Here is a 25506-nt window from a genome sequence, read left to right as displayed (position 1 = left end):
GAATCAGTCAATTCATTAATAATGAACTTCAAGTAGAAAGGAAGTGATGCTATATGAAATATCTGAGATTTCGATGAAGAAATAAACAGTAAATAACCTTGTATAAATGTAAGTAAAACTAACAAACTATAACCATATAAAACAAACATGTGAGTATTGTGGACTTATAAAACATAATGGTAGAACTAAAATAAATGGTTATAACTGTCATAATTAGTTGGTCTGAGTTAAAATACTATAAGGTCTTTTATTGTTTAGATGGATAGTAAAGATATTAAACTGCTTCACAGTTGATATGCACATAATTTAAAATTCCTAAGGTGATCATTAAAAAAATCGATCATAGTATCAAAACCCATAGGTATGAAAATATAGAATGATAACAATCGAAAACCAATGCAACACAAAATAAAACAGTTGAAAGAAACAAAGGAGAGAAAAAAGAAAAATACATTCACAAAACAGGACAAATGGAGGGTAGAGAATTTGATGGTACAAATAAATCCAGATGTTTAAGAAATCGTGACAAATGTAAATTGACTCAGTATCCAGATAAAAGACAGACAGCCAGACGAGGAAAAAAAAATCCAACTCTGTTGTTTACAAGTGACACAAGACATAATAAGGAAAAAGATGGAAAAGAGATACCAGGAAAATATAAACAAAACAAAATTTGTGATGTGGTTGGAGGGGAATAGAAAGTAGGTCAGGTTTTTGTGCTTTTTGACTCTGCCCTAGGATTTAGGCTTTATCTACTCATTATAGGCTTTAGTTGTTTGTGTTGGCACCATTTACATACATAATTGGAAGTGAAAGCCCCATAAATGTTTATCGTTAAATGTAAAGCTGTTCTCTGGACATAAGAGGAACATGATCTATTTTGTGATATAACCATGAAGACACTGTGGTATATACTTGAAACATTTAAAATCAAACTAAAGTATACTAACTTGTCTATGAATGTTTCATTAGGAGATAGTAAATATTTTTCAGAATAATACCCACTTAAGCATAATATAAGGTATGCCAGTCTTTGATTTTGATATATTTATATCTTATCTGTTTCATTCATTCATGTGAGTGGTAGAGTAAAAAATAGGTATTATATCAATACTTTTCTCATCTGACTTAATTAATACATACAATAGTAGAATATATACACATAAGCTTAATAATAGAATACAACAGTAGAATACAATAGTAGAATATACACGGATAAGCTTAATAATAGAACAAGTGATACAACTGACAACTGACAAGTAAAGAAAAAATAGTAGATCTTATCTTGTTAGAATTCTTAAAGCTAAAATGTAACAATAAGTTTATTATTTCTCAATGCACTATCGTGGGTGGGAAGATATTATACCAAGCAAATCTCCTGTGTGTTAATCTTCTACAGTATCTTAACTTAATAGTGATATGGAGGAAACTTGCACAAACCCCTTAGATAGCCTCATCCACCAGAGGGCAGACAGCAGAAGCAAGAACTACAATCGTGCAGCCTCTGAAATAAAAACCACATTCACAGAAAGACAGACAAGATGAAAAGGCAGAGAGCTATGCACGATGAAGGAACAAGATAAAAGCCCAGAGAAACAACTAAATGAAGTGGAGATAGGCAAACTTCCAGAAAAAGAATTCAGAATAATGATACTGAAGATGATACAGGACCTCGGGAAAAGAATGGAGGCAAAGATCAAGAAGATGCAAGAAATGTTTAACAAAGACCTAGAAGAATTAAAAAACAAACAAACGGGGCTTCCCTGGTGGCGCAGTGGTTGAGAGTCTGCCTGCTGATGCAGCGGACACAGGTTCGTGCCCCGGTCTGGGAAGATCCCACATGCCGTGGAGTGGCTAGGCCCATGAGCCATGGCCGCTGAGCCTGCGCGTCCAGAGGCTGTGCTCCACAATAGGAGAGGCCAAAACAGTGAGAGGCCTGCGTACCGCAAAAAACAAACAAACAAACAAACAAACAGAGATGAACAATACAATAACTGAAATGAAAACTACACTAGAAGGAATCAATAGCAGAATAACTCAGGCAGAAGAATGGAGAAGTGACCTGGAAGACAGAATGGTGGAATTCACTGCTGCAGAAAAGAATAAAGAAAAAAGAATGAAAAGAAATGAAGACAGCCTAAGAGACCTCTGGGACAACATTAAATGCAAAAACATTTGCATTATAGGGGCCCCAGAGGAGAAGAGAGAGAAAAAGGACCCGAGAAAATATTTGAAGAGATTATAGTTGAAAACTTCCCTAACATGGGAAAGGAAATATCCACCAAAGTCCAGGAAGCTCAGCAAGTCCCATACAGGATAAACCCAAGGAGAAACACACCAAGACACATAGTAATCAAATTGGCAAAAATTAAAGACACAGACAAATTATGAAAGCAGCAAGGGAAAAATGACAAATAACATACAAGGGAACTCCCATAAGGTTAACAGCTGATCTCTCAGCAGAAACTCTACAAACCAGAAGGGAGTGCCATGACATACTTAAAGCGATAAAAGGGAAGAAACTACAACCAAGATTACTCTACCCAGCAAAGATCTCATTCAGACTCGATGGAGAAATCAAAAGCTTTACAGACATGCAAAAGTTAAGAGAATTCAGCACCACCAAACCAGCTCTAGAACAAATGCTAAAGGAAGTTCTCTAAGTGGGAAACAAAAGAGAAGTAAAGGACCTACAAAAACAAACCCAAAACAATTAAGAAAATGGTCATAGGAACATACATATTGATAATTACCTTAAATGTGAATGGATTAAATGCTCCAACCAAAAGACATGGGCTTGCTGAATGGATACAAAAACAAGAGCCATATGTGTGCTGCCTACAAGAAACCCACTTCAGACCTATGGACACATACAGACTGAAAGTGAGGGGATGGAAAGAGATATTCCAAGCAAATGGAAATCAAAATAAAGCTGGAGAAGCAATACTCATATCAGATAAAATAGACTTTAAAATAAAGAATGTTACAAGAGACAAGGAAGGACACTACATAATGATCAAGGAATCAATCCAAGAAGAAGATATAACAATTATAAATATATATGCACCCAACGTAGGAGCACCTCAATACATAAGGCAACTGCTAACAGCTATAAAAGAGGAAATCGACAGTTACACAATAATAGTGGAGGACTTTAACACCTCACTTACACCAATGAACAGATCATCCAAAGTGAAAATAAATAAGGAAACAGAAGCTTTAAATGACACAACAAACCAGATAGATTTAGTTGATATTTATAGGTTATTCAATCCAAAAACAGCAGATTACACTTGCTTCTCAAGTGCTCACGGAATATTCTACAGGATAGATCACATCTTGGCTCACAAATCAAGCCTCAGTAAATTTAAGAAAATTGAAATCATATCAAGCATCTTTTTTGACCACAATACTATGAGATTAGAAATGAATTACAGAGAAAAAAACCGTAAAAAACCCAAACACATGGGGGCTAAACAATACATTACTAAATAACCAAGAGATCACTGAAGAAATCAAAGAGGAAATAAAAAAATACCTAGAGACAAATGACAATGAAAACATGATGATCCCAAACCTATGGGATGCAGCAAAAGCAGTTCTAAGAGGGAAGTTTAAGGCTATACAAAAGGAGATCTAAGAGGGAAGTTTATAGCTATACAAGCCTACCTCAAGAAACAAGACAAATATCAAATAAACATCTAACCTTACACCTAAAGGAACCAGAGAAAGAAGAACAAACAAATCCCAAAGTTAGCAGAAGGAAAGAAATCATAAAGATCAGAGCAGAAGTCAATGAAATAGAAACAAAGAAAACAATAGCAAAGATCAATAAAACTAAAAGCTGGTTCTTTGAGAAGATAAACAAAATTGAGAAACCATTAGCCAGACTCATCAACAAAAATGAGAGGACTCAAATCAGAAAATTAGAAATGAAAAAGGAGAAGTTACAACAGACACCACAGAAATACAAAGCATCCTAAGAGACTACTACAAGCAACTCTATGCCAATAAAATGGACAACCTGGAAGAAATGGACAAATTCTTAGAAAGGTATAACCTTCCAAGGCAGAACCAGGAAGAAATAGAAAATATGAACAGACCAATAATAAGTAATGAAATTGAAATTGTGATTAAAAATTTTCCAACAAACAAAAGTCCAGGACCAGATGGTTTCACAGGTGAATTCTATCAAACATTTAGAGAAGAGTTAACACCCATGCTTCTCAAACTCTTCCAAAAAATTGCAGAGGAAGGAACACTCCCAAATTCATTCTATGAGGCCACCATCACCATGATACCTAAAGAAGACAAAGTTATTACAAAAAAAGAAAATCACAGACCAATATCACTGATGAATATAGATGCAAAAATCCTCAACACAATACTAGCAAACAGAATCCAACAATACATTAAAAGGATCATACACTATGATCAAGTGGGATTTATCCCAGGAATGCAAGGATTCTTCAATATACGCAAATCAATCAATGTGATACACCATACTAACAAATTGAAGAATAAAAACCATATGATCACCTCAATAGATGCAGAAAAAGCTTTTGACAAAATTCAACACCAATTTATGGTAAAAACTCTCCAGAAAGTGGGCATAGAGGGAAGCTACCTCAACATAATAAAGGCTATATATGACAAACCCACAGCAAACATCATTCTCGATGGTGAAAAACTGAAAGCATTTCCTCTAACATCAGGAACAAGACAAGGATGTCCACTCTCACCACTATTATTCAACATAGTTTTGGAAGTCCTAGCCACAGCAATCAGAGAAGAAAAAGAAAGAAAAGAAGAAGTAAAACTGTCACTGTTTGAAGATGACATGATACTTTACATAGAGAATCCTAAGGATGCCACCAGAAAACTACTAGAGCTAATCAATGAATTTGGTAAAGCTGCAGGATACAAAATTAATGCACAGACATCTCTTGCATTCCTATACACTAATGATGAAAAATCTGAAAGAGAAATTAAGGAAACACTCCCATTTACCACTGCAACAAAAAGAATAAATTACTTAGGAAGAAACCTACCTAAGTAGACAAAAAACCTGTATGCAGAAAACTATAAGACACTGACGAAAGAAATTAGGGATGATATCAACAGATGGAGAGATATACCGTGTTCTTGGACTGGAAGAATCAATATTGTGAAAATGACTATACTACCCAAAGCAATCTACAGATTCAATGCAATCCTTATCAAATTATCAATGGCATTTTTTAAACAACTAAAAAAAAAAATCTTAAAATTTGTATGGAGACACAAAAGACACTGAATAGCCAAAGCAGTCCTGAGGGAAAAAAACGCAGCTGGAGGAATCAGACTCCCTGACTTCAGACTATACTACAAAGCTACAGTAATCAAGACAGTATGGTACTGCCACAAAAACAGAAACATGGATCAATAGAACAAGATAGAAAGCCCAGAGGTAAACCCATGCACCTATGGTCAACTAATCTATGACAAAGGAGCCAAGGATATACAATGGAGAAAAGACAGTCTCTTCAATAAGTGGTGCTGGCAAAACTGGACAGCTACATGTAAAAGAATGAAATTAGAATACTCCCTAACACCATACACAAAAATAAATTCAAAATGGATTAGACACCTAAATGCAAGACCAGACACTGTAAAACTCTTAGAGGAAAACATAGGAAGAACACTCTTTGACATAAATCACAGCAAGATCTTTTTTGATCCACCTTCTAGAGTAATGGAAATAAAAACAAAAATAAACAAACGGGACCTAATGAAACTTCAAAGCTTTTGCACAGCAAAGGAAACCATAAACAAGACGAAAACACAACTCTCAGATTGGGAGAAAATATTTGCAAATGAATCAATGGACAAAGGATTAATCTCCAAAATATATACACAGCTCATGCAGCTCAATATTTAAAAAGCAAACAACCCAATCCAAAAATGGGCAGAAGACCTAAATAGACACTTCTCCAAAGAAGACATAGCGATGGCCAGGAAGCACATGAAAAGCTGCTCGATATCACTAATTATTAGAGAAATGCAAATCAAAACTACAATGAGGTATCACCTCACACCAGTTAGAATGGGCATCATCAGAAAATCTACAAACAACAAATGCTGGAGAGGGTGTGGAGAAAAGGGAACACTCTTGCACTGTTGGTGGGAATGTAAATTGATACCGCCACTATGGAGAACACTATGGTGGTTCCTTAAAAATCTATAAATACGGCTTCCCTGGTGGCACAGTGGTTGAGAGTCTGCCTGCTGATGCAGGGGACACACGTTCGTGCCCTGGTCTGGGAAGATCCCACATGCCACGGAGCGGCTAGGCCCGTGAGCCATGGCCACTGAGCCTGCACATCCGGAGCCTGTGCTCTGCAACGGGAGAGTCCACAACAGTGAGAGGCCTGCGTACCGCCAAAAAAAAAAAACAAAAAAAACTACAAATAAAACTACCATACGACCCAGCAATCCCACTACTGGGCATATACCCAGAGAAAACCATAATTGAAAAAGACACATACACCCCAATGTTCATTGCAGCACTATTTACAATAGCCAGGTCATGGAAGAAACCTAAATGCCCATTGATAGACGAATGGATAAAGAAGATGTGGTACATATATACAATGGAATATTCCTCAGTCATATAAGGAACAAAACTGGGTCATTTGTTGAGACGTGGATGGATCTAGAGACTGTCATACAGAGTAAAGTAAGTCAGAAAAAGAAAAACAAATATCGTATATTAACGCATATATATGGAACCTAGAAAAATGGTACAGATGAACTTGTTTGCAGGGCAGAAATTGAGACACAGATGTAGAGAACAAACCTATGGACACTAAGTGGGGAAAGCGGCGGAGGGGTGGTGGTGGGGGTGTGCTGAATTGGGCGATTGGGATCGACATGTATACACTGATGTGTATAAAATGGATGACTAATTAGAACCTGCTGTATAAAAAATAAATTAAATTCAAAAATTAAAAAAATAGTGATGTGATAAAATTTGTATATTCTACACACATACTAAGTGCTCAGGTGACACAATCTTTGTTGAATGATTCCATTGTTGGTTGACTGAAAAACTCCTAGCCATATTACATGAAATGCTAGTACTTATCTATTGGTATTATAATTAAACTGATTCATATGCATTTTAATATCAAAAAACAAACTTGTATAGTTGTATGTTCAATCAAATAGATTTTTAAGGCAAAAAGCATTACTAAAACTAAAAATGGTTAGTATATATAACTGTCCAGAAAGATACCAAATTATATCTTGTATGAATCTAATCACATACATATATGCATATATGCATATTCATATATATATAAGAATGCCCATGAATTATACACATATACTCTCAGAGAACTAAAAGGAAAAATAATCACATTTGTTGTCAATTTGGAGATTCTCTTATCCCTCTCTCAGTAATTGAAAGTTCAAGCTGGTTAAAAAAAATAATAATAATGTTATCAAATTTAAGGAACATAATAATCACATTTGCTATAATGGATTTTATAAATTCTGCACCCAATAACTGTAGAAACACATTGTTTTCAAGCAGATGTGTTCATTTATGGTATTTTCCAACCTACTGGGCCACGAAATATGTTTCAATAAATTTCGAAAGCTTGGTACAATATAGACTACAAAGATTTCTCTCCACAGTACAATTACACTAATAAGTAGAAATAACTAACTAGAAAAATGTTTGGAATTTCAGAAATATTGGCATAAATAATTCATTGGTCAAGGAAAAAATAAAAACAATAATAATGAGAATATTTAGGACTCAATGATTAATAAAACATACCTATTAAACCTGTGGGATACAGCTAAATGTTATTGAGAGGAACATTTTATAGTCTGGCATGCATTAAGAAAAAAAGAAATTTAATCCTAAATATTAGGAAGCTATTAAGTAAACAAGAGAATAATAGGAAAGAAAGTTGAAGAAAGGATACTTAGAAGAAAAATTAATCAGATAAAAAGCAAACATCTAATAGAGAAGATAATGTCTCTGATGACCAATAAATCTTTGTCAGAGACCAGCACCAGTTCTTACATCAGCTTTTAGAAACCATTAGAGTAAATGGTTTTATATGATTTTCCAATCCTTTTAAGTTATAATGTAATGAGACATGTCCCTATTCACACAATCTAGGTCACTTGATTGAAAATTTTGTGTTCCAATGTGCTGTTTTGTCTCTTAGGTTGGAAGCCTATACGATTCTCTTTATAAATGTGCATAATATCACATTGAACTTTCAAGAAACTGATATTATGGCATCCTCCCTTAGACTTTTTTAACTCTAAAAAAAAAAACATATACAGCAAAAAAAAGTACTCTTCTCTCAACTTTGTGGCCTATTATTTTGTAATTAATTAAATGTTTCAAGGGAAAAAAGAAGGAAGTGGGACAATAAATACAGGTAGTACTCCAGGCCAGAACACACTGGTAACCTCAAGATGGTACACAGAGATTGAAGATGTCATGGTGTTTTTTCAAGATTTATTTACTTTCTAACTTTTTATTTTGAAGTAAGTTTAGACTTAACAGGTGAATTGCAAAAACAGTATACAGCATTCACATCACCCCTCACACAGCTTCCCCTTATGCTCTGAACGTATATAACTATGATATATTTATCAAAACTAAGGCATCAACATTAGTACAATTCTATTGTCTGAATTACAGACTTTGTGTCCTTTCTCTGTTCATGATTGATTTTTATTATTTAAATAAATAAATAAATGTTTTAAAATGTTTACTGAGATACCATTTTAATTTGATCATCAGTTTTATTCCTACAGTCAAATACCTAATTATTGTGCTCACCATGTACTGGAGTTATTTCTCTAGTCTTAAGTTTCCACCAATTCTATAGCTTAACTTTTCATGATTTCAATTTATTGTTCACTTTCTTTTCCACCTACAGCATGCTGTTCCTCACAGACTGACTAATCTCCCCATTTCCTTACTCAAGGTCTGAACACGTATTGTACAGACCACTAGAATGGATTTTCCATGGTCCTGACAAAGTTTCTAGGGAAGCAATAGAAATCACCCTAGTGTATCAAAATGCTGTGGTTCTTTACTTCTTTAACTGTATTCTTTTGTAGAGAAGGAAAATGACCAGCACAACAGAGCTTCATGCAATAATACTTGTTTTAAAATTAACAATCCAATAGCATGCAATTCTATAGAGAATTGCTTCATTTCCTACAAATTCTCTGTGTCCATATTGTACTACTTTACAGTAGCATTAGGCTAATCTGTTGTTTTTCCGCAAGTATATAAAGATTTTATGACCATATGCAAAACAGGCTGCTGGGGCTAAATGTCTTTATTGACTGATGAGAGGATTTTTCCCCCTGTAGAAAACTAGACGATATCTAGTCGGCAATGGTACAACATGTTTTTAGGCAGGTGGATAATATAATCATCACGATACTTTAGGGAGGCACTTCTGAGGGCAGGTGCAGGCAGGAAAGACTAGAATGGAGGAGATTTGAGACAGATGATTCAGTTAGGAGGCTTGTGATGTGAAATAAGGAGCATCTGAACTAAATCAGTGGCAGTAGGTTTAGAGACTGATGTTTGAAATAGAGATTTTCAAAGAAGATCAGTAGAATTTAGTGTCTGTTTAAAAGGCTGCTGGATAGTGATAGGGAAGTCAAGGCAGAAAGTAAGATGAGACATAAATGGTGGGAGACTAAATCATTGTTTAGATCATTCAAAAAAAAATTTTTTAACACAGGGTAACTTTGGAAAAGAGATGGAAATTAATTTCTACTTTGTACTTGATGAATGTAGGTGCCTAACAAAAATCAGAATGGAAATATCCAAGAAACTGGTTGACTGTAGTCATATATTACCTTAATCACTCTAGAGTAAATATGACAGGTGATTCTCTGGTTAAAAACCCTTTAAAACTTTCTGGAAAGTTTCCCAGACACCACACTACCCACATGGTTACAGTCAGCAATTGCAATGGCTGAAGGTCTAAACCTCTTTGTTGGCCAAGAAAAGTGTATTTCAGTAAAGTCGCCAACCAGTTTTTCTGGAATGAGGTATGCCAGGTTGATCTCCATACATCACTATTCCAATCACAGTGCATGATATGACACCTTTGTTCCATTCTCACAATCCCTTTCTCTTTGATATCTTTTTTAAAAGCTTCTTATTCTATAACCTGACAGAGAAATGCATCAAATTTTCTCTGAAAGGCATCAAAAGATATCAGCTTAAGGGAGTAGAGAGTGAATTAAAATAGATTTATTTTTACAGACTTGTATAACACGTACTTTAAACACTGTTTTAAGATTTTTGTTAGGCATTTGGAAATCATATATTCTTATCCATCCATTCAGCAAATACTTGTTCAGTCCTTCCTGCACCCCAGGTTTTTTACTAGACACTGAGAGGGAAGAAATGAATAACAAAGAAATGGGAGGTAGATTAAGAGTTTTGATTATTTCTGGTGGGTGTGGCAATAGTACTGGGGTAAAGTAATGAGTCTTAGGCAAGACATACTGAAAAGTTGAGTCATTCGTCTGACACCTAGGACAATATATCCACTAAGGCAAGATAATTTAGTTCTATGCATAAACATACACATACTAATGTGTTCCTATTTAAAGACCACTTAGGGGCTTCCCTGGTGGCGCAGTGGTTGAGAGTCTGCCTGCCGATGCAGGGGACACGGGTTCGTGCCCCGGTCCGGGAAGATCCCACATGCCGCAGAGCGGCTGGGCCCGTGAGCCATGGCCGCTGGGCCTGCGCGTCCGGAGCCTGTGCTCCGCAACGGGAGAGGCCACGGCAGTGAAAGGCCCGCGTACCGCTAAAAAAAAAAAAAAAGACCACTTAAATGATCTACCTTCAAGTTGTCAATAATGAACTGGGATATATATATATATATATACACATACATACATACAGCAAATAATCATGGTAGAGTGTGGCAAGAGCCATGCTAAAACTATGACATAAAATACCCCAGGAAAGCAGAAGGGGTCACTGAACCCATGTCTCTAAGAAGAGCTACAAGAGATGGTTATGCTTGAACAGTGTCTTGATGAATGAGCTGTATTAAGCAAATAGACAGAAAGATGGTTGGTGAACTAAAAAAGACATCAAGGAATTACAAAACATTTCAGGTGATCAGCGGTGAGAGATAAGTCAGGAAACCAGTGCAGCCAATCATACAAAGATCCTAAGCCATTAAAAATGATACCACACCTAAGGACCCAGGAAGAAGGTCCTTACCAGAAATTTCTTGATGAAGGAAGTGACCTTAAATGGTCCTGTAAATATCAATAACCATATCACAGTTCCTAAATCTGGTTGTGCACCCAAAGTATACATTTAAGGATTAATTTAACAAGTAATTTTGATGTGTAGTCAGATTTGGAAAGCACAGGTTTAAATATAAGATCCTGCCTCTCTCTTCACAGGTAATTTGGACCAAAATGACTTTTACACAGCCAATCTATAATCTGGTCAGGAATGGATAGAATGACATGGTAAAAACAAACAAAAAACCAACTCTCTAAAAGGGACACCAACAATAATTAGTTGAGACAACTGGATTCTCTCACTGTAGTATAACTGTGAGGTGCAATAACATTAATTTATTAGTATTAGTATGTTTAAGAGTAGAAAAGAATCACAGAGAGAAAACCCACAAATGTAAGTTGTGAGACCACAAAGACTAAAAGTAGATGGTCATACTATAACATAAAACAAAAATTAGAGGAGAATATGAATCAACAAAATGGCACGGGGTGATGAATTTTGCCACTAGGGATTATAGAATCTCTAGAAGCTGCCTTCAGTTTTGAACCATCTTCTGATTCTCCAACCACATCCCCATCTCCAGGGTCCCAAATTTAGGGCTGAGCCCAGGATCCAGGGATTGTGATTCCTCCCTTACTTCTACATAAGTTATCAAAATAAACTATCCTATTAGATCAGTGATTTGACTTGGTATATTTTCTTTGTGATAATAGAGACAGCCTGAGATCACGGATGCTGTGACAGTCATTGCTGATCATCTCTCAGTGTCCATCCCCCATTCTTCCTTTGCAGGGCACATGGCTGTTTGTAATAAAGTCTACATTTCCCAGCCTCCCTTGTAGATACGTATATTCATATGAATAAGTTTTAGGCAATGTGATATAAAGGGAGGTGGTATTCAATTTTAGCAAGTGCCACTGGCACATATATTTCATTACCTTCTTTTTTTCTAGAAAAAACCCAAACTGATGGCTGGGGCTCAAGCAACCATCTTGGGCCATGCAGTGGAAGCCATATGTTGATAATGGCGGAGCAACAGATAGAAGAATAATACAGCATATTATAGTTCCTGGTATTCTAGGAACTGCCCCTCTAGCCCTGGACTCCTTCCTTTCCTCCAAGATATGTCTCTAAGAAGCTGAAAAATAGTGAAGTTGGCCCACGGCTCTGTAGAAATATCACACTTTCAGCACAGATCCTACTATCATCTTTGAAGCAGAATACCCTATTAAGAGAAGAACACTCAGCATCATCTGCTTTAGTCACCCTTTAATCACAGAATTAGCACAAACCCAGACCATCCACATCAACAAGTCTCCACTGCAGGACCTCTCCAATACTAAAGGCCACCTTTCCCTACTAATACCAGCCAACAAGTGCTGCTGTGCCTGAAAAACCAACACGAAAGGCAACAGTTCTCAAAAGTTGGTGTGCAGCATCAATAGATACAAAGTATCTTAATGAAGTATCTGTTAAAATTCAGATCATCAGGCCCAACCCCTAGAAATTTATATGTAGTAGGACTAGAATTTGCATCTCATCCAGTACCTAGGTGATTCTGAAGCAATGGTATTTTGGCTACCCTTTGAGAAAGACAATTACAAATCTGAATAATACATGAGGGAATTATCTATTAGTTAATTAATTTATCAGTAAAGACTGGTTTAATCCATACCAACATACACTCAGTTAAGAGGGATGAATCATTTAGGGCAGACAGACCTCAGGCTTCAAATGGCTGGCTCAGGGTTCTGGAGATATCAAATATCTACACAGAATTTTGCATCTTGCAAAATACTTTTACATGTACCTAAGTCCCACAAAATGCTGTGATGTAGATATTTTTATGACCCTAATTCACGAATAAGAAAACATCAGGTTCCAAGAGTTAAAGGCTGGGGCTAGAGTTGCACCCAGAGCCTCTGATGCTGGTTCTAAGACTCCATCGTTCAAATCATGGCTATCTCATTAGGAAAGAGGTAAAACCATCTGGAACAAATAAGATACAAAGCAACTGAATTTCGATGAGATTTAGGGCATGGGCAATACTGTGGCTGGAAAAGGTACGCAAGGGATAGCATAGGGGCACTTGGGTGTCTGAGGGTAAAAAACAAGGATCAAGAGAAATCTCTCAAGTAAGGATGAAAATGCACCACAGATAAGATGTCCTGACTTTGCTATCTGAGCTGCAACCAGCCTTTCAACTAGAACTGGCAGCAAATAGTCACAAAGGAAAATTTTAAAAAGAGGTGATCCTACCTTGTCTATAATTGCCTGTGATAAAATGAACGTATGGCTCATACTGCTGGCCTGTGATAGATTATGGACAGGCTGCAGCAAACGTATGACCAGGGCTCCCCTAATTAGAAGTCTGCTTCTCCAGCCTTTCACAATTAGCACTGAACGATGTGAATATCTTTGATTGGGTTAACCCTGGACATGAATATTTTATTCATTTGGAGCACACTCAAAAATTCACATACTTAAACTACAATATGCTGTATTATGTTAATGAGAGAAAACTCTCCAAGGAAGAAATTGTACTAAGAGTGCACAATACATACTATTTACCAAGATAACAAGAAGATTTTCTGTCCTGTTTTTGTCCTGTTCTAAGTTATGTCTAACCAAAATTTGCATTGGATAATTGATACAATTATCAATGTATAATTGATACAATTATATACATATCAATTCAGAAAATTGATATATGTAGAAAACTGCATTACAACACTGTTGCAGTTAATTATTTTGTTTGCAGAGGATCTGTGGAATAGCGACCAAATGTTCTGGTGGTTTGAGATAACCTGATCTGCTCTCATCTCCTTCATGTAGAGAGTTAGTGGGTCCACAGAGCACTAAAAGGGGTGAATCTTTTAGGAGAGAGAATTAGACCTCAGCTTTCAAATCACTGGCTTAGTGCTCTGGGGATGTTTCCAGTGAGTCATTGTGAGAAGAGAGGCATGATCATAAACGCTTCACATGAAAAGGTCTACAAGTTCCTGTGCAATCTGGTACCCACCCACTTTTCATCATCCACACCTCCTGTGGGTCTCTTTCTGGAGGACTTTGCTTAAGACACATTGGCCTTCTTTGAGTTTCCTGAAAATTCCAAAATCCTTCCTGTTCCAGAACCTTTGCATTTGCTAATCCTCTAGCTAGAATACATTTCTCCCTTTCTTCCTATGGCTAACTCCTACTCATTCCACAGGCATCAAAGTCATTGACATATCCTTGGAAAAAGTTTACCTGATCATCTCCACTTCAAGTTAAGTCTTCTGTCTACAAATCCCAGGGCTTGCATGGCTTCCCTTCATAGCACTTGATACCATAAAAATATACAGCAATCTGAGTAATTATCTGTTTGATGAATACCCCCCCCCACTACACCGTGATGAATACCCCCCCCACTACACCATAGTTCCATGTGGGCAAGGACCAAGCTTGTCTTCCGCATCATTGTATTCCTAGCAAAGTAGCTGGCATACAGCAGCTACTTACATTAATTGAATGAGTGAATAAATAAACATAACTTCTTTAAGGAAAAACATTAGCATGTTCCAGAACAACAGTATGTACAGCTGAGATCTGCTTACACACACACACACACACACACACACACATACACACACACACACACACACACAATGTACCTTGGGCCTTTAAATAATAGCATCGATTTTGTGAAAGATTAAACAAGATAAAAAAACATCATTTGTTCTATAACCATGTCCAAGGCACTTGGAAAGTGACTTAAATTAGTGACTCTAGAACTTCAGGGTTCAAGAGTAAGGCACACAACATTTGTTTAACATGACATTTCTCTTTGCCCCAGCCCCTCCTTCAATGTTTCATAGTTAGTAAATCTGAGGTAGATGCTGGCAATCTGCAATAAACAAGCACCTCAGGAAATTTTAATAAAATGACTAATTTCTAAAAATATTTGTTGAGCACTTCATATGTGCCAGGCATGGCATGAAGTGATGGGGACACAGATGATGTCCAAGTTTGAGAGCCACTGAGTAAACGATGGCTCAGCGATTCTCCCTACCACTTCCAATGCTATAATTTCCATTTATTTGTGCATTCTGTACATATTTATTGATGACTTCTAAAGCTTAAAGCACTATACAAGTCTTACATGTGATAAATGTTCTCTTTCCCTCAAGTTCCTGTCAAAAAAGTTCAGAAAAGAGGAACGTAAACTCATAGTCACATACTTATTGGCTATCTGCCAAACATCAAGCATTGAAAAACATTTTACATGTTCTCAAATAGGACTTTTTATAAGTCATTCAGGTCTCTAAAAATTAATATAATATTCTTTAGTGCTTACTAATTTTTAAGCATTGTGATTTTAAGCATGGGAATAACTTTAGTAAACACTAAAATAATATTTTATTGATTATTTCATTAAGTTATCACAGGAATCCTATGAGGCAAGTATCATTATTATTTATAAATAACTTGTTACAGATCACCTAGCTAGTAAATAGGACAAAAGGGAAAAATAAATGTTATAAATAGCTTCAATATGAGGCAGTGTTATTAAGTACCCAATGGAACTATAGAAACAGAGAAGTAGGAGAAAACCATTTGAGAGGGGAAAATACAAAACAAGTATGGGCACTACAATATACTTACTATAGAATTCATGATGAGGCAGTTTCATCTATGGCCCTAATTCATTAGTAGAAAGACATACAAAGGGACTTAAGACACTTTATGTCTCTGTTCTGCACATACAGCGTAAGCCATGCAGTAAATTTTCTTGTCAAGATGTTTTCTCCTTTTTGTGTCTGCCTCGTCCATTCTTCTGCAAGTGTTCAATCTGAGCTTATTCTCACAGCCATTCCACAGAAGCAACCTTCCCCTGGGCTCTATAAAGTTCAATATCTTAGCAGCTTTCCTTTGCAGAGGGGTACCACTGGTGAGCAGCCAAACAAGCAAGACTTGTCTCATACTTGCTTTGCTTAGGATGTGTACTAGGTTGAATAGTGTCCTCCCCAAATTCATGTTCACCTGGAACCCTAGAACATGACCTTATTTGGAAACAGACTCTTTGCAAATATAGTTAGTTAAACGGAAGTTATAATGGATTAGGGTGAACCCTAAATCCAATGACTGGTGTCTTTATAAGAAGACTCTGTGAAGACACACACAGGGAACAAGGCCATTAGACGATGGATGCAGAGATTGGAATGATGCAGCCACAAGCCAAGGAATGCCAGAGATTGCCTGGAGCCACCAGGGGGTCAGGGAAAGGCAAGGAAGGATTCTTCCTAGGAGTCTTCAGAGAGAGAAAGACCCTGCTGACACCTTGATTTCAGACTTCTAGTCTTCAAAACTGTAAAAGAATAAATTTCTATTCTTTTAAGCCACTGAGTTTGTATTTTTTACGGTAGCCTTGAGAAAGTAATAAAGGATTTTATCAGAGAAACCCTCTGGCATAGGTCATTATGACAATGTACCTATATTACTGTTATGCTTTTAAATTGCCCCAGTAGAATTTCTTCTGGTATGATTTTAAATAATGGAGACACATGACTGCAAAGTCACTTAAAGGAGTGACTCCTTAAGAGACATAAGCAACCTAACTTTGACATTTAGGAGTTTATCAAGAAGAACGGCAAAAACCTTCAAATGTTTTTCAGATAGAGTTTTCCATTAGCCAAACCTGTACGTCAAAATGAGGGTCACTCGAATCACCTACAGGAGCCATCTCTGAGAAGAAGCAAAAAGAGTTGCCAAAATGGGCCTCCATGGATGTCGGGATGCCTTAGGGTTCATGACAAGAGAGATGCCTTCTTACTTTGAGGTTAGAGACAAAAGTAAGCTTTGAATAACACTATGAATGAACTTTGCAAAAGTATCTTTAGAGAATGGGTGACTTTGAAGAATGAATGATCCGTACAATGTCTCAATGAAGAAAGAGGGAGGTGCGTGCGTGCGTGCGTGTGTGTGGTGGAGGGGTGAAGAGTAGCAACCTGGCCCTTTCTTTCAGATCTCCTCTCTTTCCAGGAACAGACCACCACTGTTTCCAGGGTGATCACAATTGTGCAACCTGTAACAAAGCTAAATTTAAAAACATAAAAATGCCTAAGAAGAGCTTCAGCACAGTTTACATAGATACCTTATGGGTTGTTACGCTTTGCAGTTAGAGGCAATGAACTTGAAGGGAAATATTGAGGACTTGCCAAAATCTGTGCAAATGAGACTGCCACATTTATGCTTTACGCTCCCACGGAGTACCCACCGCATTCTGTATTCAGGAAATACTGCATCACACATTTACAACAGCAACAGGGCCTGTTTTCAATAGTAAAATATTAGTGTTTCTAGCATATGCCAGTGAACTCCATAATATCCCTTTCCCTGAATACATTTACTCCTCACCAATTAGTCTACATTTGTGTTAATTATGATGTTTTTAACCCAATTATACTTGCAAAAATAGTAATTTTTGTAATCTGGAAGTCAGGCAAAATTCTTTCATTCATCTGCCCCCTTCATCGAATACATGTTGAAACAGTAAAGGAAATGTTAAGAGCATAGATGCTGGGGTCAGGGTGGTCTGGGTTCAAAATCTCAATCTTTTCACTTTTTATCCATGTGATCTTAGAGGTTGGTTTCTCTTTCAAAGTCTTTGTTTCCTTATCTGTAAAATGGATATCATAATAGTGGCTTCTGTAGAGTGGGGTGGTGGACACTTACTCCACTTGACATACTTTTCCACAGCAGAGAAGAAATTTGCAGTCCCCTTCCAGGAGGGAAATCTACACAAGAGACTCTGCCAGTTTCTCTCCACGCCCTCATTCATTCCACTCTTGGGAAGGAGAGGACTTAACTAATTGGTGAATTTAGGAGAAGGAACTGAGTATGCCCCGTGAACTCCTTCCTCTCTCCCTCTTCAGATCTGCCTTCCTGCAAAGAGGGCTGCAGAGAGTCTGTGTCCTCCCTGATGATGTCTTGGGGAAGGTCTGAAGCCAGCTGGCTATGCCAAGCACTGGGCACACGTCTTTCTAATTCATACGGGACGTCTGAAGAATGCAGCCCAGCTGATGAGCCAAGCTATGTTCTCTAATCAGCTCATCAGAAGTAAAGTGGTGAGAAAGGAAGATGATCTGTTTCTTGTAAAAACAACACCAGCCTCAAAGATGGGTTTTGAGAACTGAATGAGATAATGATGCAAAGCTTAGGAGGACGCCAAGTCCAACTTCAGCAATAGACACTACTGGCTGTTATTGTGACGGGTATTGTTCCTATTGATATCACCACCTCTAACGTTGTCACTGCTGCTGCTATTTTATTCTTATTGTTCTTGGATTGCCACCAGCCAAAGAGAACTGTGACTTATCATTAGCATAAATGGTTTGCACAAGAGTAAGACACTATCAAAAGGAAAGTGTGTGTCCAGTTGCTTAGAGGAGAAAAGAGAGAAAAATGGAGATGATATCACAGCATTTGGCTCCCAGGTGCAGAAGCCTTTGGTACTCATACTGACCTCTTTGGAGGTGTTCTCTCCATTTCTGCTGAGAACGGAGGCTAGGTTCCAAGGAGGACTGAAGGCAATGTAGTGTCATTTGGTTCCGTGGGAAGTTCACATCTCCTAGTGCCCAGGACATGGAATCCTGGCTAGGACAGCATTCTCCTGACAAAGCAGCAGATAACGGAATGTCTCTGAGCCCGAGAGAAAGAGCAGAGAACTGAGAACTTAGCCTTAAGCACATGTAAACACCTCTTGTGGACACCAAGAAAAACTCCTTGGGTTGAAGCAGGTGCTTTGGCAGAAACTGAGTTGAGTCCCAGTAGATTCGAGCCATAAGCCATCAAAATGTGGGTAGAAATGCTGTGTGACCTCATTCATACACAGCGAATAATGAGTCCTAGAAACATCTGGATTACATAAGAATTAATATGCCAGCCAGACAATTAAATATCAGCTGAGGCAATACAGATTATGATTGGACCATTACTATAATTTAGTCTCATTTAGTGCACCATAATTAAGTAATTGAATAATAATAATATGTAAGAAAACATTAGTGCCTTAAATTACAGAGAGGTATACCAATACCAGTTCACTTTCTGGGAAAAGTGTCCCCCTAAAAAGTAGTCATTATTAAAACCCACTTTACAGACAGTAAAATATTAAGAGCAAGGGATTACAACTAACTTCCCAATTTCACATGAAAAGGTGAAACGAGAATATGATTGGTCTCTGGTCCTGTGGAATCAAAATGTTTCCATTCTGTCCCAATGTGCGTCTCCCCCCAAAGTCCATCCCTTATCTTCCATTCCCTGTGCCCTCCAACCTGTACACTCACACACTAAATACCAGTCTTCTAGTCAAAGGCACTAGAAAGTACAACAGTTTTTTGAGCTTCAAGGAATAAAGAATATTTACATTTTCTTTGTTTCTTCACTTTCAGAAACAGTCTAGATCCTAGTTTATAACTAAGGTAAGATCATACAGAGATCGTGATGAAGGGAGTAAGGTAATAATGGCTGGGAAAAGGGAAGAGAAAATGAGAGAAGAGCAAGGGTGTAAAAAATTCCAAGAAGGAAGTTATGATGCCACATTTGGAAATAGGTATATCCCAGTTCTGTGTTAAATTGGAGCAAAAGAAATAAAGGTAGACATTAGAATAAATTCTTGACCACAGTCAATAATTTTCAATGCTGAATTTAAACATGAACTTCAAACGGTAATTTTGTGACTGGATGATGTCTAAATCCATGATCCTTTTATGTTGGATCTTCTTCTGTTTTCTCTTAGGGTTATTGCCTCCATAATCTCATCTTTGCAATCTGGCAGGTGTTCTTCAAATTCTCTTAATAGTTTGCTTACTTACAATACTCACTAATAACAACAATGGTTAACATGTACTGAATGCTCAAATTTATGCCAGGAGGTATTATAAGCACTTCATATGTATTAATGTATTTAATTCTCTTACTAACCCTATGAAGATATAAATAATATTTTTTAAACTAAAACAACTAAATCACAGTAAGAGTAAATAAATTGTCAGGATCATGGAAACAAATAGTGAGGCTGGATACAAACTAAGGCTGTCACGTTCCAGAGCCCAGAATCAACCACTGTGCAAAGCTGCTTTGGAACATATATAAATGTGGACAAAAACAACTATACCCCAATTAAAAAAAAAAAAAAAAATTAAGGCTTAAAATTAAAAACAAACAAAACAAAGAAAATGTGGATAAAAACTAAATTGTGCTATTTGTAAGTTCTAATTTCTTAAATAATCCATTTGTAATAATCTCAAATTTTGTATTTTTTATTCTTATAAGACTACGACAAGTTTTTGCTAAAATTGAATAAACTTTTACCTCTGTTTGGATACAGAAGGTGGTGATATGTGCATGGTAGAGTAGAAGTCCAAACCAGTACAGATTAAAAACTACAGGAAAAAGAACAAAGCAGGAGGCATAACCCTCCCAGACTTCAGACAATACTACAAAGCTACAGTAATTAAAACAGTGTGGTATTGGCATACAAATTATTATTATATATTTCTATATATATTTTAGCTCATTCTCTCTTTATTCTAAGTTTTCATTTATTTACAAATCTTAGAAAGGGATCTCTGATCTCAGCCCTACTTGGTTGTCCCATCAGCCTCATTTCTCCTTCAATTCACCATCACCATATTATGTTCCATGGGGATTCACTGCTGACATTTGAAGCTGGATAATTCTTCAGTGTGTGGGATTGCCTCATGTCATATAGGACCTTTGGAATTCCTAGCTTTAGGCACTAAATGCCAAAAGACAACTGCAGATGTTCCCACACTTTTCCAAATTTCCCTAGGTGCAGCCTTGCACTTCGTTAAGAGCCATTGGCCTAAGAGCCCAAAGCCAAACAAGTGGTATTTTGCACCAATTTTTTGTTTCTATGTTTACTCACATTGCTCTGCCTTAGAGTTTGTGAATGTAGTCCCAACTACAAGTACATGACCAAAGTGGAAGTCCTCTAACATAGTCTCTCAAGTCTACAGAGTCTACAGGTTATCTCTGGGCTGTTCCTGAGCTCCTTCTCCAGATAGAGTTGATATATCTTCACTGGAATGTATTTAGTTAGTTGAATCTTTTTAAGGATGGAAATGCATCTCAATATTTCATTACAGTCCTAGTAGATAAGTCTATACATTTCTAGGAATGAAAACAGTAAGGGCTTCACTTTGTTGGGAGAGGGTGAGGTGATCACTACATGTTAGATTTGTGCTAGACACTTTATATAAGTGAGCTCCCCAGTTTAATCTTTACATAAATTCTCCATGGTTGCTATTATTGTGCTCATTTTGAAAACAAGAAAACTGAGACTGAAAGATATTAAATAATTTGCCAATAAGAACATTAATGAAGGCAATAACTATATTTATAGTAATAATAGCAACACAGAGGCCTAATTTTACTAGGTAAATACTAACTTCTCAGGCTTTACATGATTGAATTTCTATGGGTAATGTTTAGGATATCATGAGAGTTCTATAGGGAAGTTGTATAGGAGAGCTTTATTGGGCCCTCTCCAAAAATAATCAACTACCCTTCACTTTGCCTATTTATCTTATAAGGCTTGTTGACTATAGTCAAACCTATTTGTCTAGCCAAAGGTCTAAATAAAGGCCTCTGGATAAAGTCCACTTTCTTAGAAAATAAGATACAAAATAGATGATCTAGAACATTCTAGAAAGAACTGAACAAAGCATCTGAAATTTGCAACTTCAAACTGCCATCACTAGTTGTGTGTGCTTATGAGGTTAGGCCTCAGTCTCTTCACTCACAAAGCAGGAGAGCTGGGCCAGCGAGGCCTGACATTCCTCCCAGAGACTAAGTTTAAGGTTTGATGGCACTTACTTAAGAAACTTCTTTATTCAAATATTGCCTCAATTTTGTTCACCATTCTCCCAAAATGCTCCTGACCATATCTTGAACACACAAGAGGAAAAGAAAATGCTAACCCCCTTAGAAGTATGTTCATTTTTTGTGGGACTGGCTGGTGAAGAAAAATGGTTTGTTAAGACTAAAGGTTCAGAGAAGAACACACTCTCTACAAGGGAAGGTGCATGGCAAGGAGTGTATGAAATTACAGTACAAAGGATCAAAGAGGAAAATTGCCTTCAGAGTGACAGGTTCTCCTTCAAGGAGAAGAAAAAACAAATATTTTATTCCTGCGGAGGCACCGTAGGGCTCATATTTTAGCCTGCAGAATTCCTCAGGATTGCTATAACTGAGCCTCTTGCAGGGAGGACCTATTAATCCTTTGCATGCTTTGCCATTAATATCGTTTATTGGGCCACAAGAAGAGGATATAAACCTTTAATGTCACTTTTTCACACTAAGGATTTTTTCCTTAAAAATTCAATGGTATCTGCCAATTTGATATGGTGCTTTAAGGAGGTTAGAGAAGCAGATGGCTGATTCTTAATGACTAATTTTTTGCATCAACCAATGATTTGTTATTTGATGCACACTGCACAGGATAACAATGTTCCTTTTTAATGGAGTTAGAATATGCTACAGAAAGGGAAAAGGAAGAGTTTTTGCTGACAAATAATAAAGATTTGATTCAGAAGGGTCTGGAAGGAAAACAGAGCACTTACAAACACTAACTTACAAGTTAGTGAGCACCTACAAACACTAACTTACAAGCACTTACAAACTAACCAAAAGGTAAAATTCTGGAGGAGAGGGAGGAAGCAAAGAAGAACCCAGTATTCACTATACACTCAATGTCAATTGTGAACAAAATCTCAAGCAAGGATTACAAAAGTTTCTTAGGTTAAAAAATGAGTCAGGCAGCTATTGCTTCAAATCTTTGGACAGACATTTGCACTCTGGATAACTTGAGACTGTTAGCTGAGCGTTAGATTCAGTGAAAGTAAAATGCTGGTAGGAATAAATCTCATAAAAAGATGCTATAAGCGTTAAATTTAAAAGTGTCCATAATTAGTTGAACTCAGTAACCGATGCTTAGTAAATACTCATTTGTTCATTGTCTGATATAAGTACTCACCAGATGCTTTCTTTCCCCCTACCCTCTGATAAATCTAAACAATTTGTACCCCTTTCATTATTTTCTGTCTAATCAGTAACACAGTGTTTGAGGACAACTCTTTTTGGTCATCTTCCCATGCCCCCACTCCCAATTTCAGGCATAGGACTGTTGGGAATCTTATGGATACAAGGAGAAGAACAAGACTTCAGGAAAACATAAAAGGAAGGAAAAGAAACAGGAGGCAATTATGAAAAACACTTCTTCTAAAGGGCTCAATATCAGAATAAAAAAGTACTTTAGAGTTTGAGACAACTGGGCACCAATCTGGGAATAAAGAGAAAAGACAAATATTGTGATACGGTAAAGGTAGAAATGGTTTAGAAGAAGTGGAGCAAGTTCTGCCATGTGTTGATGATGTGGTAATAAAAGAAAGGGAAATTCGGTATCTTTGTGAAGACAATCTGATGCAGCAAAAAGCATATATTGTGTAAGATTATGCTTTTAATAAGATAGCCAGTAGCCACGCGTGGCTTTTTAAATTAAACAACATTCAAAATTCAGTTCCTTATTCACACTAGTCCCGTTTCAAGCGCTCAATAGCCAGAGGTGGCCGGTGGCTGCTGTATATTATAGGCTATAACCCTCATTGCAGAAGATTCTGATGGACAGTTACTCTTTGACAAGATAAAAGGAGGAAGTTTCTGCCTGTTTGTTATTTATCCAGTGACTATCTAGCGCCATTTACTCTTCTGCAGGTTAGGTATACATGGTGACTAAAGCCAGGTTCTGGCTCTCACAGAGTTTCCAGTCTAGTTGGGGAAATGCACAAAATTGAGCAAGTAGTAGCAATGCAATAAGCTAATCACTGGATATATGAAGGGCTATGGAAACAGTGAGGAGGGAGTAATAACTAATGTTTAACTGGGAAGATAACTGCTTTTGAAACATTGCTTAGGCTTTCATTAGCTGTGCAGTTTGGACAGGTTACTTAACTTCTCTGGACCTTAGTTTATTTTTTCACTTGTTCATTCATTTCTTTACATCCTACTTTCCTTGGTTTTTCAATAAATATTTCTTGAGTGCTTTTCATATATGTCACACAGAACTGAAAACATTTGGCACCACTGTAGTTCTGGTTAAAATGTAACCCATTTGATCCATCTCATTTTTCTCTAAAGCAATGTTATTGCTTTCTCTAATCTATTTCATGTTGATCATATCCTGAAACTTTCTCTGAATTATCAGAACTGCTTCATTTATTCATTCATCCAATCATCTAACAGAGATTATTGAGAACTTGCTATGTAATAGGCACCGTATTAAAGACATATAATGGGAATGCCATGGCCTTTGTCCTAAAAAATCTAGTGGGATAGACAGGGACACAAAATTGCAATGTAATAAAGGTGTGAGCGATAGGACCTATGAGATAAAAAAAGGATGGAGGACTAACCAAACTTCAAAGAACATAGTTCACCTCATTATTCACCCATAAAATGATGCATTTCATTGGTTATCTGTCTTCAAACAATGATTATCGGCCAAATGACAGTCAACAAATATTATCGGCCAAATGACAGTCAACCCAAATGGGAAGTTTTGGGGGAGAGAATATGAGAATTCAGGGTCAATTACACATTAAGGATTTCGATGTGTATGGTTGATCAGAATCCACCTACACCCATATATCCACAAGTTAATCCTTGTTACATCTGATGATAAAAGCATTCCTTTCAGCAAACATTTATTGAATGTCTACTCAGTACCAGCATTATGTTACGGGATAGAAAGGACACAGAAATGTGCAAGGCTTGCTCTTTGCCCTCGGTGAACTTCTAATCTAAGTAAATACATTTGAAAAATGCTATCTGTGGCTAAAAGGATAGTCATCAATGTGTTTTAAGAAATCAAAGGATAAGAAACAGTATGCTTCCTAGAGCAGGTGGAATTCCCAACGTGATATGATAGTAGAACTTTGACATAAAAAATGAAGAAGAATGACTCCAGAAAGAATAAATATCAAGAACAAAAGCTCAGAAGGGAAATATTTGATAGACTTTGATAGTGGTTCATTGGCCAAATATCATGAGTCTGATACTAAGCTACGGATCTGAAGTACGCTGCTTTATTTCAGTTTTTACAATAGCACCATGATGTAAGTATTATTACACCA

At 36.9% G+C, this 25506-nt stretch overlaps 1 protein-coding gene across 15 annotated transcripts in view; it reads right to left on the bottom strand.

Moving 5' to 3' along the window:
* LRRC4C (leucine rich repeat containing 4C) overlaps nucleotides 1-25506 on the bottom strand; it is a 1216832-nt gene that overhangs the window by 1129315 nt on the left and 62011 nt on the right. The window contains exon 1 of one of the 15 annotated variants that reach the window (XM_060303335.1): nucleotides 18816-18836. The exons of the other annotated variants lie outside the window; for them this stretch is intronic. The gene's annotated coding sequence lies outside the window, so the exon portion shown is untranslated. Of the gene's footprint in view, nucleotides 1-18815; nucleotides 18837-25506 lie in introns of those variants that run through there. 15 annotated transcript variants of the gene reach the window in all.

Source organism: Globicephala melas, chromosome 8, assembly GCF_963455315.2.
Source record: "Globicephala melas chromosome 8, mGloMel1.2, whole genome shotgun sequence".
NCBI lineage: Eukaryota > Metazoa > Chordata > Mammalia > Artiodactyla > Delphinidae > Globicephala > Globicephala melas.
Note: the sequence above shows the minus strand (reverse complement) of the source record. Positions and strands in the feature narration are given on the sequence as shown.